This window comes from Amblyraja radiata, chromosome 8 (genome assembly GCF_010909765.2).
Source record: "Amblyraja radiata isolate CabotCenter1 chromosome 8, sAmbRad1.1.pri, whole genome shotgun sequence".
NCBI classification, from domain to species: Eukaryota; Metazoa; Chordata; class Chondrichthyes; order Rajiformes; family Rajidae; genus Amblyraja; species Amblyraja radiata.
Window position 1 is genome coordinate 15,308,143 of NC_045963.1, and position 16,731 is coordinate 15,324,873.

Below are 16,731 nucleotides of genomic sequence, written 5' to 3' on the forward strand. Positions count from 1 at the left end.
CAATCAACCTATTTCACAAGTATCAACAGATGGTGCAAAGAGAAAGATACCGGTGCTGAATACACTGAGTGTTTTTTTTAGGAGGAGGCTGGCCTGTGTGACTGGTCTACACCCACAAATTCCTGCACTTTCATATTGTTTTGGGCAGAAGTTGCCAAACCCACCTGTGAGACTTTCTACGATACAACTGTAGAAGTTGGTAAGAGTCGTAGGAGATATCGAATCTGGAGGAAGTAGGGATGTTGATGCACTTTCTTAGCTGTGGCTTCAATGTGGGTGGCCCAGGACAAATAGGTGGTGATAGTCACATTGAGGAGCTTAAAACTCTTGACACTCTCTACTTTGGCACTGCTGATATTGACTGGGCTGGTTTTGCACCTCACTTCCTGGTCAATAAATAGCTCATTTGTCTTGCTAACATTGAGGGGCGGGATGTTATCCTGATATCAGGTTACTAAGCTCTTTTCCTTCTTTCTATACTCTGTTTCATTATGGTTCAAGATCTGGCTTACTACAGTGGTGTCATCTGGAAACTTGTACATTGAGTTAGAGCAGAATCTGTCGTCAGTCATGAGTTGTTGGGAGTATAGTAAAGGAGTGAGACCTTATGGTTCATATTAGAGGGCAAAAGATTGTTTATATTTGATGAGCTGTTATACAATTAAAATATTATCTGTGTGATAAAGGGTTCGCCTGCAGGTTATGGTTTTTAGCTTTATGCTGTTTTCCTTACTCATGTTAAGAATTTTCACTTTTTTTCATGGATTATTTTCTTCCAAATTATCAATTGTCTTTGTTGTCTGACTTTCTCAAATTTGTGACCATTTCCACACCACCACTTTACTCTTTATGGTCTTTGTTTGAGGTGGAATCCTCTCTTCAACTCCCTCATCTTTTAATGATATTCTTTATTCTCTTGGCACAGCAGAACAGTTTAAAAACTTCCATAATCTTAATGACTCTGATAAGGTTTCTGAGCAATTTTTCTGGAGAGATGAGCCTTTGCTTTTTCAGTCTTTCTGTTACATTAAACATCTGTTTTGTTGTCAGCCTGGTAAATTTGTACCATATCCAGTGTGTCGATATTCCTTCAAAAGCAAATCAATGAGAAGCAGGAGTAGGCTATTGGTCCTTGCACTCTAGCTCAACTGTTCGATAATTTCTTCGCTGAACTTTTAGCTCAGGTATGCTTTTCGTCATTGCCCTTATACACCCTGATCCCCTTAATATCCCCAAATCTATCAATCTCTTTCTAGAATGTCTAATCTTTCTCGGGGTGATTGATTCTGGGGATTTTTTGTCTTTCACTCCCATTTGTTTCTCCAATACTAATTTCCTTCATTTTTTTTCAGCACCTCATTTACAGTATAAAGACCTCTGTTATTTCCCGGACGCTTGATAAATGTGTGGCTAAACCAAGAATGTGTCCAACTGTAATAGGACTTCCTACTTTTCAATTTTGACCATTTAGAAGTAAACAGTGGTTTAATTACTTATTAGACTTGCTTTCCAAGTGGAATGTGACCTCCTTATTCTTCCTGCCAAAGTGTTCCAGCTTATAATTACCAAGATGATTAACATAATTAATTTAACGATTATGTGCCCATTTTATGAGTTTATAAATGTCACCTTTTATTTTGGTCAGACCTTCTCTCTATACTGATCATGCCCCTTATTTGGCTGCAACAGATTTTGAAGTTGTTTTTCAATTATGGAATTGCTGGGAGAAAATTCTAAATACTAAGTGGATATCAGGTCTGCAGCAGTTGCTTCAGGCCAGTTGTAACAGCCCTCGTGAACAAATACTGTACTGCCATTGCCAGTGCACAATCCTGTTGGCTGTCTCAACACTAGAGTAAAGGGCCGGTCCCACAAGCATTCGACTCCATGCGGCAAGCACGACCTAAGCGACTCCATGCGGCAAGCGATACGTAACGTGGTCGCTTGAGCCGTACGGCCTCACAGGGCCGGTCCCACTTCGATCGCCGGAGCCGTATGGAGTTGTGCGGAGCTGGTCACGACGTCGCGCGGGGCTCCGAAAAACTGAACGTGTTCAAAAATTCCGCGCGGCAACAGCCTGCTGGCCCGCAGCCGCCTCTATGCTGTACGTCACGCGCGGACTTCCCGCGGACTTCGCTCACACTTCATGCCACTCACTCGACCTCCGCGTGGCCCCAGCTTCTGGTTAGGTCGTGCTTGCCGCATGGAGTTGCTTAGGTCATGCTTGCCGCATGGAGTCGCATGCTAGTGGGACAGGCCCTTAAATCCAACCAGTTATTTGCCAGCTCGGATAAATGACATCATTTCTCAGTAGAGATTCAGAGGGTAAATCATTAAGTGAAACAGGTCGAGTCGATCAGTAATTAGGTGAAGGACAAAATGTATGTTTTCAAAATAATGTGTTTTAGTGGACATTGTGCCCATGTCACTTGCAGGCTCACGAGCAAATGTAAACTTGCTAGGTTTAATTAACCTTGTTTTGGAATTAAAAGTTAAGGCGAATACTATCTGAGCAAGTGGGGTTTACATGTCTATAATGTAGAATGGGATCACATACGCTTTGGTTATTATGCATTTCACTTGCATATCCTTAACTGAACAGCAGATGGCGATCTGATGGGAGTAAGTGCAGGGTATATGGCGGCAACTGTACTCCAGGTTCTCTCATTGTGTTGCTTAAAAATGTTCTTTAAACAACTCATTGTTAGATGGATTTTGATATTGGTATCTTTGCATTGTGATCTATGTAGTTATGGCTCGTCTGAACAGAATTGGCTAGGAAAATCGGATATTGCTGGAGGTTTGGCTTGAATGTGACAAAAAATACATTAATTATTATTTTGAGGCAAATGAATTTCTAATAATGTCACTGAGAAAACTTTAAACTATATATTCATCAGGAATCTGTACTTAAAAATGGAATTATATATAACTTTTTTTCTGTGTGATCCCAAAATCAAGGTAAACCACACTACATTGTGTTAGTAATCATTTCCACATAAAATGGAGAAATTGGAAGCTTGTCATTTTCCAAATAGGATCCTTGCTGCCATGACCTATGTTTCCTACCTTCAGACTCTGAGCCAATGCATCATGTGTGGCGCAAACATTTAAGAGAACGTTTAAAACTCATAAGTCCAGGAATTGTCACTCATTTGGCAGTCATGAAAGTGCAAGGTGCACAACCTATTGAATTTTACACTTAGTTACAAATTATTAGGCTACTTGGCACATTATAGTATACTTCATAAGCCAGCTCCAAAACTTATTGTGGACTGCCCACAATCCTTTGAATGTTCAGGTTTCTAGAGAAATTAAACATTTAATGGAGGCTTCCATGGTCTCTCTCTGGTGAAAGTGTCCATCTTACTGAGAGCTCCACCTCTCTGTGGGATTTCCTCCTATTTTTGAATCCTTCCACCTTGATGAATCAAATAACCTTTTTAATGTAACATTATAAATCTGACGCCTGTGAGAAGCATTTTTCTATGGTCGATGAGTAGGTGTCAGTATTCAAGTATTTTAATAATGCTATTTGACATTTGATGTAATATCTATACTGGTGTGGCTTCACTGTGCATTGGTTTTTTCCACTTGGCATTTTTCAGAGAACCATGGTGATGTTTTCATGCTCTCAGTAGCCTCTCTTCTACACGACAAGCATAATGTGTATTGTTTCTGCCTGGCTAGCACAGTGACACATCCTTTTAAAGGTTGATGCATTTCTCTGCTTACTGTGTAACAAAGTGGCAGTCACTGCGATAAAGCAGAATTGTTTCTATTGGGACCTGCACTCTAATTCACCTGTTTATTTCGGAATCATGCTGAAGCTGTGGCATGATTATTTTCAACCACTCTTCCTGTTTCTTTGGAGAATGTAGTTTAGCAGTCATGCTACTTGCACCAATGGGTTGGGGAACTAAAATAAGGTGGATCCCATGTGCTGGACTATTTCTAACCTAGCATTAAAATCCATGAGGTGGTGGTCAAGTTGCAAATAAACCAAATAAATCAAAGCTCAAGATCGATCCTTATTGGGACTAGTATGATTTTGAATAGAGAAGGAATGTTTCCCAGTTTGAAGTCGAGATGAGGAAAATTAAGCGCATGACTTTGCCAGTGTTATGATAATATAATAACGCACTTTGTTTACCTCTGAAGAAATGTCAGGAGGATAGAGGTAACTGGCAGAAGGTAGTTAAAGTGTTTACATTTACACTTGATATGGAAGATGGTCAGCTAAGTGCCACAAGATCCAAGGGACCCAGAGTGAACAGAGTCTGCCACTGCAATTACAATAACGTGTTGAATGCAAGGCAAGAAGAAATAAAAGAAAAATGTTTAGAACCAAGGTAGAATTCAAATGTATTAATCAAAGAGGATGTAAACTTAACTTGCACATTGGGCTTAGCATATCCATTTTCATACCTCTGGTTTTCTTTATGGCATAGAAATTAGCCAATAGTGTATGCACATCATAGTTTAAATGGGCACAAACCAAAAAAATGGTAGCACTTGTTCTGCACACTCTGAAATAAAATGATTAATTTTCTTAATCTAATCTGAGCAATATCCTGGATAATAATAAATCATACCCCTACTGAAAGCCAAAATATTCAGAACTTCTTCAAAAATATATGGTTCATTTGGGAGTACTTTCTAATGTAACAAATTTAGTTTGTGTTAGCTTTGGGGCTATAATAGAAACATATATGTTTAACTAAAGTAGGTTAGCAGATGGGAAAAGTTGAAAAAACCATTCCAATATTCGCACCGGTGATTCAACTAGTTTTTCAGCTTTAGTTTCTTTCTTGCAACAACACTGTACATGCCTTTGCACGTGTTCCTTATTTTGTGTCTGAGGAATGCAGACTATACAGGGAATCAAGAAACAAAGATAGAAGATAGAACAAGTACAACTGACTAATTTCGATTATTTAATTACACTTTGTAGGTATGTTGCAAAGCCTACCTGAAGCGTCGTTGAAAATCTGTCGCTGCGGTTGTGCGCGATGTTGGCGCCGTTTAGAGGGGGCGGGTTTAAAACGCGATTTTCTCTAAGCTGTTCCAATCGAAAATGTTCAGCCTAGTTAATTATTAACGAAAAATCGCTGAAAGACCCCGTCGCAAAAGCTATTATTAGGTTTAAAGGCCTTGAATAATAGTTATAGCAGTTTAAAAATCAATCTCTAAACCCGCGACCGCCAGCAACCGCAGGGTCTCATAAAGCAAACCACAGAAGGTATGCTGTATATTTTTACATTAAAAAGGGCTTCTAAAGATCCCTTTATACAAAGTTTAATATTGCGAGTAGCTCATTTTGGGCCCATTATATCCCGCAGTATTTTTCTCGGCATTTGGGGCACAAATCTACCGCAATGTGAACGTTCTAAACCAGCGCGTTCCACGGGGACCCACTGGAAAGCCGATTTAAATGGACATTTATTTACAGCAATTAAACACTAAATTCCTTCCATATGGCCTATAAATTAATGTAAATGAGATTTAAAAATCATGTTTTATTGTGAATTATTTGTGAATATTATTTGGACATTTAGGCTATTTAAAAATGTTAATCATTTATTAAGAAATGGATAGATGTTTAGATCTAGTAATTTAAGTCTGAAATTAGCTACAATTAGGTAACTAACTAATTATATGCTTTAATTTCAGGTCATCCAAGTAAGATTATTTTATATTTGTTTCAGAATGCTTCAATCTATGATAACTGAAAATTTCATTCAGTTCTCTTAATTTTTAAGAAAGTTATGGGCTTTTGACTGTTCACGATCACAGCTTTTTTGTTATGTCCATAGAAAATCAATAGGGAACAAGATGCTCATTTCCCAGTATGAAAATGGCCATAACTTTTTTAATACTTGAGATATGAAAGTGAATTAGGTGTCAAATTAAACTTATTTTTATGCTTTATCTGATGGGATAAATTACAGACTTGATTTTTAAAATCTCAAAATTTTGTAACATTGCTACACTTTGCATATCTCTCACATGCATGTCATATGTTTACATACACTAAGCTTCTGTCCCCTTTTTCAAAGAAGCAGTGATTAAAATGTACAAATTTACAGTTCCTGGGTCCTTCAGTTGCTTTGATCTTCTCAAAGAAACGCATTCCAGATGTTGTATCTATTTTCTCAAGTATGCCTTCCGCTTCATTGGGGGGTTAGATGTGGCCCTTGTGGCTAAAGGGATCAGGGGGTATGGAGAGAAGGCAGGTACAGGATACTGAGTTGGATGATCAGCCATGATCATATTGAATGGCGGTGCAGGCTCGAAGGGCCGAATGGCCTACTCCTGCACCTATTTTCTATGTTTCTATGTTTCATCCTTTGCTCTCATTTCGGCCTATTTGTCATCGGTTGCCACTGCTCCTGCCGGCTTACAAACGGATGCTGATGCAGGAGGCAACAGCAGAGAGAGTAAAACTGCAGTGGCCTGTGTATGCTGAGCATCTTCTTCGGGACTGCCTTGAGTCGGTATTCAGGAACATGTTCAAGACCACTTCATCCAGTCTGGATGCATATACCGCAGGAGTCACCCATTTTATCAATAACAGAAATCTTACTCTCAACATTAGCAAGACCAAAGAGCTGATTGTTGTCTTCAGGAAGGGAAAGTCAAGGATCCCTCAACCTGTTTTCAATAGGAGGATGGTGGCATAGATAATCAACAGCTTCAAATTTCCAGGTGCACTCATCTCTGATGATCTGTCCTGGGCCGAGCACATTGATGCAATCACAAAGGAAGCTCATCAACACAGCTACTTCCTCAGATTTTGAGGAGACTCGGCATGTTGCTGAATACGCTATCAAACGGATACTGGTGTATGGAGGAGACCATACTGACTGGTTCCATCATGGCTTGGTTTGGAAGTTGGAACAACCAAAAAGGACCAACAACCAAGGTTGCAGAAAATGAAGGATGTTGTCTGGTCCATCAAGAGTATTAACCGCCATCATCAAAGAGATCTACAGGAAATGCTCTCGAGAAGGCAGCTAATATCATCAAATACCAATACCACCATGGCCATGCTCTCATCTCACTGCTACCACCAGGAAAAAGGTATAGGAGAAGCCTGAGAACCATGACCTCTATTTTCAAGAACAACTTCTACCCATCAACCATCCTTGAACCACCCCGCATAATCCTAAAGCCCCTGTCCCACTTTCATTACCTAATTGGCGACCTCTGCCGAGTTTGCCCTTGAATCATACTCGCAGCATGGTCGCCACGAGGTCGTAGAAGGTTGTAGGAGGTCTTCGTAACTCTTCCTCATGCTCGTGAGTGGTCTTCGCGTACTCGTGGCCTCAAGTAGGTCGCGGCGTTTTTTCCAGCCTGATAAAAAAAAAGTCCACGAGTAAAAAAAGGTCGGCATGGAAAAAATGGATACTTTTTACTCTTAGGTAGGTCGTGGTAGATTGTGATTGTAGTCGTAGGTAGTCATAGGTCAGTAACTGGCCTGAGAAAAAAAATGCAAACATTACATCATTTTATCATGTGATCATTTTCCACTCGTAGCTAGTCGTAGTTGGTCCTTGGTGTGGAAGACTGAGGTCGAGGGGGGTCGTAGGAGGTCATAGACATAGTCGTAGAAGGTCGTAGACATAGTCGTAGGAGGTCGTAGACATAGTCGTGGGAGGTCGTAGGAGGTCTTTTACTTCGGCGAGTCAACACGACCTTGACATTTTATTCAACTCGTCTCGGGTCTTCTAAACTCTTGGACTAGGTCGTCCAAGTGGGACAGGCCCTTAACTACAACTCTATCTCCTTACCAACTAGCTATGAACTTTGTATAAGGTTGCACTATGAACTTTGCTTTGCACAATTATGGTCTGGTTACCTAATATAACTGATATAATTCATTAATTATTGCATATGTTTGTTGTGCTGTTGCATTTATGTGCCTGTAAATCTGTAACAAGTACGAATTCCATTGTTCCAGTCCAAGTGCATATGACAATTAAATCCTCTTGGTTCTTGAGTCACCTTGTTTGAAGTCACCACTGATGATGGAAAGGGTGACAGTGTTTTCTGTCTCTCAAGAGAGTTAAGGGCCTGTCCCACCAGCATGCGATAGCATGCATTTAGCGCGACCAAACATGGTCGCTTGAGGCGTAATGCCTCGTGGGGCCGGTTCCACTTCGATCGGCGGAGGCGTATGGAGTTGTGCGGGGCTGGTCCCGACATCGCGCATGGCTCCAAAAATCTTGCACTGTTCGAAAATCCCACGTGCCAACGACCTGTCGGCCCGCAGGCATATTGAGGCCTTAACCAGCGTCTCGACGGGCATACGCAGTGTCTTGACATCGTACGCAGCGTCTTGATGGCGTACGCCTAGCGTGTGGTGTTGCGCCATGACGTCACCGCCCGGCGTGCCGTTGCATGATGACGTCGCCGCCCGACGCCGTGCAACGTCCAAATTCAATCGGCCCGCCTCCTGCCCAGCTGATTGGTGAGTATGATTTCAGGATCAGCCCGGCACAACTCCATACGCCTCCGCGCTTGGAAGTGGGATAGGCCCCGCGTGGCCGTACGCCTCAAGCGACCACGTTTGCTCACGCTAGACACATGTTATCGCATGCTGGTGGGACAGGCCCTTTAACAATCAAGTGTAATTCATCCAACATCACCTTGGCTTGGGCTGGAATGTAGACTGTTGACAAGATGGTACAGGTAAATTTCTGCAGTAAATAAAAGGGACAACATTTTATGAACAGGTACTGCAGATCAGGGGGAGCAAAACTGGGCTAAGAACATCGTGAAGCAATGACCAAAAATTAATTTCCCTTCAGTACAATTGTTGCACCATTCTGCTGCTTTGCATTTGTCAGTGTGTTGATTGTTCTGTCTATCATTATACTGTGTGTTCTATGAGCTTCATGCATGCAATGAAACTGGGACCTTTCATCTTGGTGTATGTGACAAACATATAACTTTAAACTTTAACTAGTTCGCTCGTGTGTCAGGCGACGTATAGCTCGCTGTTGGCTTCTGTCGTCATCCAACAAATTGACAGAATTGGTCGTGATACGTGTCACAGAGTGCATCGTGTCCTCGTTTCCGCGGATCGCCACGAGGAGGCTTCTGTCATGATCCCGACTTTAACTAGTGAAATATATCATGTATTTTCTCAATTCAGTAAAATATTGTGCTTCCTAATTCATAATGTCTACGTTCAACATTTTATTGATGATAAAACACAACTATTTGATATGTTCTTGTCTATCTATTCATGGCACTAAGTGATTTGCATATACAATTGTAATTTTTTTTATCTCCTACTTTCACCGTTGCTTCAACGTTTGCTTAAACATCCCAATTTTGATATATTACATGTTGTGAATAAACATAACCACATTGGCTCAGTTGTTTTTCCTCAAATTCTAAAAGGATATGGTCCTAAAGCTGCTCTATAGAATTAGTGTAGATGGATGAAAATGTTAGCATTGAGCTTTACATTCTGTTGGACTTATTGCATGAACATTTTTAATATTCAAAGATTATCTTGTGTTGTTCTTGTGGCTATTAGAACACCATATTGCTTTTATAAACCTGCCTGGATTCTACATCTTGTAGTATCTTGTGCATGACATCTTTGAAGATTGTTGGTGAAAATGTAACCCCATTAGAAATTCTATGCAGGAATAAACATCTACATGTATTTGATTGTCAAATATTCTGGACTCACATTATCCATAATCAGAACACTTGCATGTGAGATCTAGTTTTGTGAAAAAATTGGCTCCTCTTGCTCGACGTATAATCCTGCGGAGTAGGCTGTGGCTCTGGTCTCATCAGAGAGAGAGCTTGGTTAAATTATATCTTATAATCACCACATTATTGAACATTATATTGTTATAATATATTTAGCTATCCTTAATGCTCTTCAACACAGGACAGGCCACGATTTACTGAAGCTTGATATATTCCAGATTGGGGAGAAAAACAATATTATATCCTTTTAGACCTGTGCATGTATCCTTGAATATTTCTGCCTGCTTTCCTAACAGTCTGTCCACATTTGATGTAAAGCATCTTTACTAACTACCTTTCTCCAGCCTAAATTTTCAGACTATCTTGGTCTATAAATGTTTAGTTAATTAGTATAATCAGTTGCAAGCAGTCTTAGTCTTGGTTGACTCGTTGAATATTTCATCTTGTCTAGGCTTCATTACCTCACCTTAATATGTTTTAAAGTTCCCAGAACGTTTCATTAATGTTGCTTGGTTAACCTTGCCTAGATTTACATCCTTTCCCTAAATATAAATTACTTTCATACACAGCAATTAAATACACTGATCATTTAGCTATATCTTTTTGTCTTTAAGTTCTTCATTACTGTGTTGGCATCCTCTCTGTGACTTCCTGCTGTGTAAACCTCTTCAGTTGATGGATCATACCAATAGAATTGTTTTGGTTCACTATCTTAGCTTTGCACTAGAGGACGGGTAGTCTTTTCATGACAGTTAAAATGACTTAATCCCTTAAAATTGACCCGCTGCTGGTGGATGATTTCTGTTAAATCTATAGGTGCAATTCATAAAAGTCTCATCTATGTGCCTCAGATTCTGCCCTGGAACTCTAATGCCCCTGTCCCACTTAGCAAACCTGAACGGAAACCTCTGGAGACTTTACTCCCCACCCAAGGTTTCCGTGCAGTTCCCGGAGGTTGCAGGTGGTTGCCGGAGGTTGCAGGTAGTGGAAGCAGGTAGGGAGATCTCCAGGAACCGCACGGAAACCTTGGGTGGGGCACAAAGTCCCCAGAGGTTTCCGTTCAGGTTTCCTAAGTGGGACAGGGGCATAACTTTCACTATTGTTTTATAATTTTAAACTGCTGTTGCATTTATACCTTGCGTTGGGTGAAATTATTTAGCATTTCTGAATACCATCTTCAGAGGTGCACACAAGATTAAACCTGAGATTCTGCTTATTTGATAATCCCTTTGATCAACATGCCCAATGTTGTGCGTTGTATATGTGGTTCAAAGTTGAGGTGCGATAGATCCTTTAACAAGACAGTATACTTTCTAATGGCCTTGTCTGACTTCTAGTTCCAGTTTTGGAGCTCTCCAACATTTTTGATGGTTGAGGATTATAATGACCCTGTAACTTTTATAGTAAATAAAATATCTCTCTATCGCAGCATAGTGGGCAGCGGGTGGTACTGGGGTCTTACAATTCCAGTGATCCAGGTTTGATCCTGACTTCTGACACTGTCTTCCTGTGACTGTGTGGGTTTCCTCTCATTTGTCCAAAGGTGTGTTGTTTGGTGGGTTAATTGTGTGGTTAGGTGTCAGGAGTTGATGAGAGAGAGAGGGTTACAGAGGAGATTATGTAATTGATGGGATTGTTCTGAGTCCGCACAGAATAAGTGGGCGAAATAGCAGTCTCCTATTTGTTCAAAGAATCTGAGAATAATTGATGGGTTAACATTGTGTATGCTCCGGTGGGCATTTTGGTTATTGGAAACGTTTTCTTGTACTCCTTTATTGTATCATTTTTAGCGGGGACTTCAACAATTTCCACCAATACCATCAAAAAGAAAGATTATTTATAGTTGTCAGTCCCAATTCATTAACATAGATCATATCCAGAAATAAATAGAGAACAGCAGATAGAAAATCTATTTAATAAGGCAATAAGTGGATGGATAGGCCTGAATTTATCTGTGGTCCTGCACATGTAACCCGTCCATGTTCTCAAATTATTTCTCAAAATTCTCAAATTATTCATTAACTGGGAGTGCTAGCAATAATTATATGGAGCAGTGAATGAACAGTCAACAATCATTTTCATCAGGTCGTAAGAGCAGATGTAAGCTGTTCGGCCCATCGAGTCTACTCCACCATTCAATCATGGCTGTTCTATCGTTTCCTCTCAACCCCATTCTCCTGCCTTGATATGCTGATTAATCAAGAATTCATTGTTTTGTACTTTCCGGAGCGTTTTGTATTGGAACTTGCTGTGATTAGGAGATTGCGTCATCTATAAGGACTCTGGGATCTATCTATCATTTTAGCAAATCACACTGAAGAACCCAAATAGTGAGAAATTCCTCTCCAGTCAGCAGTAATAAATGTCCTGCACAATAATGGGGGCATGCCATCTTGTCTCAAGATTAGTGATACTCTAGGCAGTAAATTACAAATAATCCTGTTTAGAAATGCATTTAAATTGGAATGGACAAATTATCCCATTTATGTTAATTAGATTCCACATTGCCCGAACCTGGCCCTATCCCCTTCTACTGAAGTGAGGTGGGGGTGGTGTGTGCAAAGTGATTCTGTGCTTTGGTGCTGGAGTTGGTGGTGAGCCTAACAACAGAGGAGAAGGTTAGTCAAGCCAGCATCGGATTGCCCGTATATCTGGAACGTGTGCGTTTCAATGGTCAGGCATGCTGAAGACTCAGTGGCAAATAGCTGGCAGTTCACAATGGAACTGAAAATCATTACAGTTTTCCCTGTTATGAAAAAGTATTCTGAGTAATTAATTTATATGAATAAATATTGGTAATAGCGTTGTCTGCTCATTTATAAAAGCAGAACTTTCTTCAAAGTCTCACTGGCATTTGGTCCTGGAGTAATTTGTGAGCACATAGTTCCTTATGGAGAGCCCCGTTATATACTTGGAGCTGTAAACACAATACCCAATGGGTCCTATTGTTGGGACTTCATCCATTTATATTGCATATCAAATGCAATGCATGTGCAGTTTTTAGCTGCTTGTCTACAGCTGATTGTTAGGGAATTAGCGGATTACATTATACCATGACATGCATATTTTCATATGTTCCCTTCAGATGTAGACTAGATGGTTAAGAATACCTTGCACGCCCTTTTGTAACAATCCCATGTCTTTATTTAATACCTCCATGATGTCGTTTTGCATGGCCTTTGGTACAGTTGCATTTTTTGTATTGTTGTAAACGAGTGTGACTTTCTAGTTTTGTCAGGATTTGTCACTTTCTTTGCAATCAAGTCTATCAGATGGGTTTCTTGTATGGCCTTTGGTTTGCCATCCATGACAATGGCATCTGAATGGCTATCTTCTGTAGGTCTCTTCAGATGGTCATCACTGCTCTTAATTATTAAACTATTTCCCTTTTAACTCAATGAGCAGATTATACTTGATGTGTCCATATTGCAATTTGAGTTATTTCTTTAGATTAAGTTTAATTCCTGTGACCGACATGGCAAATAACAATTTAGCAAAGTAAAGATATTGTGGATAATTTCACCATTACCACAATTATGTACAAATAATAAATTGTTAGGATTATGTAGATATGATGCAGATAACCAATGCCTTATAAGTAGTAACTCATAAGCCAACAAAATGTCTGAACCTTCTGTCTCTTCAGTTTTCGTTAGATGAAACCTACGGACTAAAGACTTTGATTTGTTTTTTCTCTCGGTGGGTGTGGCAGGGAGGGGGTGGAATTGACAGGGGTATGGATTGGTGAATGTGCAAAATATGTTCATGGCAGCATTTACAATTGAGGCATTTATGTTGCAATTGAGGAGGTTAAATTATATCTGTCACTTGCTAATTTTTAATTTGTTTTTAATTTTTAATTAGGTTAGACCATCAGAATCCAGATTTATAGTTTAAGGACACTTAAACATTACACATTAATTTCATGCTGGATGGCACAGTGGCATAGTGGTAGAGTTGCTGCCTCACTGTGCCAGAGACCCAGGTTCGATCCTGAAAAAGCCGCTGTCCGTATGGAATTTGTATGTTCTCCCTGTGACCATGTGGATTTATTCTGGGTCCCCTGGTTTCCTCCCAGATTCCAAAGACGTAGGTTAATTGGCTTCGGTAAAATTGTAAAATTGTCCCTTGTTTGTGTAGGATGATGTTAATATACAGGGTGATCACTGGTCGGCACGGACTCGGTGTTTCCGCACTGTATTTCTAAAGTCTAAAAAGAAAAGTGTAAAATCTAATAAATATACAGGTGATCCCTACGTGGTCAATGGAAATTTCATAAATATTTGGGAAAGAGAATAACATTCACTGTTGCAGTAAGAATGTGGAAAACAAAAGTAAATTACAAATGTTTTTTTCAACTTATTTATTTTTGCATGGGCCAGGCACTGTTTGGCTTTATGGAAAATTGCAATACAGACCATTTTCCAGGAACAGAAGCCATCCATCCCCATAACATGGGGTTCTCTGTATTGGAACTAGTTCCTTAATACAGTAGATTTTATATGATTCATTACAGGTGATTCAGACTGAAGAAGGGTCTCGACCCGAAACATCATCTATTCCTTCGCTCCATAGATGCTCCATAGATGCTGCCTCACCTGCTGAGTTTCTCCAGCATTTTTGTCTACCTTTGATTTTTCCAGCATCTGCAGTTCTTTCTTAAACATATGATTCATTACTATCTGCAGAGCTGTTTAATTCAGTATTGTTTATATAATTTCCCCCTTTTTGTTAGTGACAGAATCTTTATTTGAGTATCTGAATAAACAACGCGTTAGGTTAAGATTGACAGCAGGGCTCAGTCTGATTGATGGTGAGGATAAGAAGAAGATTAGGTTAATGTTGGGTTCCTCCTAGCATAGCTTTATAGTGTAATAAAGAATTATATTTGAAATGCGTAGAAGTACCTGAAAATCAAATATTGAAACGCTAACACCAAAAACACCAAGGCATATTAAGCCGTCGGGTTCCCCCTGTGATGCTGTCCCTCCTCTTCTTTTTAAAGAGGTTTTCCCGAGTATAGGGCAGTCGGTTCTCGCCATCATAAACAGTAGCTTGTGTTCTGGGGTTGTCCCCATAAATTTTAAACATGCTGTAGTGCAACCACTACTTAAGAAACCAGGCCTGGATCAAACTGATCTGGCCAATTTTAGGCCGATCTCCAAGTTGCCTTTTATCTCTAAGATCATGGAGAAGGTAGTTTATGCTCAGCTGAAACTCTTCCTGGATGAGCACAATATTCGGGAGGTTTTCCAGTCTGGATTCAAGGCTATGCATAGCACAGAGTCGGCTCTGCTAAGGGTCTTCAACGACATCCTCCTGGCAAACGACTCTGGTAATTATGTGGTTCTTGTCTTGCTGGACCTATCTGCCGCCTTCGATACAGTGGACCATGGAATTTTAATTTCCCGATTACAGCACCAAGTGGGCATTTGTGGCAGTGCCCTGGGATGGTTCAGGTCCTATCTGGCAGACAGAACCATGCGTGTAAGCCTTGCTGGCTTTGAATCCTCCTCCACTCCCTTGGTATATGGGGTTCCACAGGGCTCAATTTTAGGGCCCCTGCTCTTCTCTTTATACCTACTTCCTCTGGGCTCAATTTTAAGAAGGCATGGCATCTCCTTTCACTTTTATGCAGATGATAGCCAGTTATATATGCCACTCAGGAAAGAAGACGACTATTCTCTAAAATCACTTCTGTCTTGTCTTGAGGACATTAAGTCCTGGATGGCCTTAAACTTTCTGGGACTTAATGAAGAGAAGACAGAGGTGATTTTGTTTGGCCCCAATGGCTGCCGTGAACCTCCCTTTGTTGACTTGGGTCCACTGGCATTGTCTGTAAAGCCAACCGTTTTGAACCTGGGTTTTAGGATGGACGGTGATTTTAAACTAGATAAACAAATAGGCGCGGTGGTTAAGTCCAGCTTCTTTCACCTAAGGAAGCTGGCAAAGGTGAAGCCCATTCTCGAGCGGCAGCATTTTGAAGCAGTAATCCATGCCTTTATTACATCTAGGCTGGATTACTGTAACGCACTCTACTCTGGAGTCGCACGAGCTTCATTGGCTCGTCTCCAGCTTGTTCAAAATGCTGCCGCTCGCCTTTTGACTGGAACTCGAAAGAGGGAGCACATTACGCCAATTTTGGCCTCCCTTCACTGGCTCCCAGTGCACTTTCGAGTTCATTTCAAAATTCTTTTATTTGTTTTTAAATCGTTGAATGGGCTCGCCCCGCCTTACCTCTCTGAGCTGCTCCGCCTATATGCTCCTGCCCGGTGCCTCAGGTCAGCTGATCAGCTGCTCCTTGAGGTACCAAGGTCTAAGCGGAAGCTCAGAGGGGATAGAGCCTTTTCTGTTGCTGCTCCGGCATTCTGGAACACCTTGCCGCTGCACATCAGACAGGCCCCCTCACTGTCCATCTTCAAATCCTCCCTAAAAACACATTTTTATTCTTTGGCTTTCGACACTGGCTGAGGCATTGCTGCTGTTTTTAGTGCTTTTAATGTCTTTTAATTTTTTGTGTGTTTTTTATAGTCCTTCGTTTTACGGTTTTTAATGGTTTTTAATTGTTTGTAAAGCTTTTTGTTCATGAGTTCTCATGTACAGCACTTTGTGGCAACTGCAGTTGTTTAAAGTGCTTTATAAATAAAGTTATTATATTATTAAAACAGAAAACGCTGACAATTCACAGCAGGTTAGGATACATCTGTGAGAAAAGAAATAGAGTCAAGGTTTCAGGTCAGGTATACTATAACAGGACTGAAAAGGAAACAAATGAAGCTGTGGAGCCACAGGGAAGGTCGGGGTTGGAGATGTCTGTGATAGGGTGAAACCAGGACGGCCATATGGATAAGCTATAAACAAGGTTACCTCGACAATGGGTGCAGTGAGAGAGTATCAACATAGTGAAAGAAGCTGGACAACAAAAAATGTAGGAATTGTGTGAAACACAGTGTGAGGGGACAAGTCCAGTCTGACCAGAGTATGTCTAGAATTTTC

General features: G+C 40.6%; 1 protein-coding gene across 32 annotated transcripts in view; it reads left to right on the forward strand.

The window, feature by feature from the left end:
• nrxn1 (neurexin 1) overlaps positions 1–16,731 on the forward strand; it is a 1,413,544-nt gene that overhangs the window by 192,688 nt on the left and 1,204,125 nt on the right. The gene's annotated exons all lie outside the window — the stretch shown is intronic.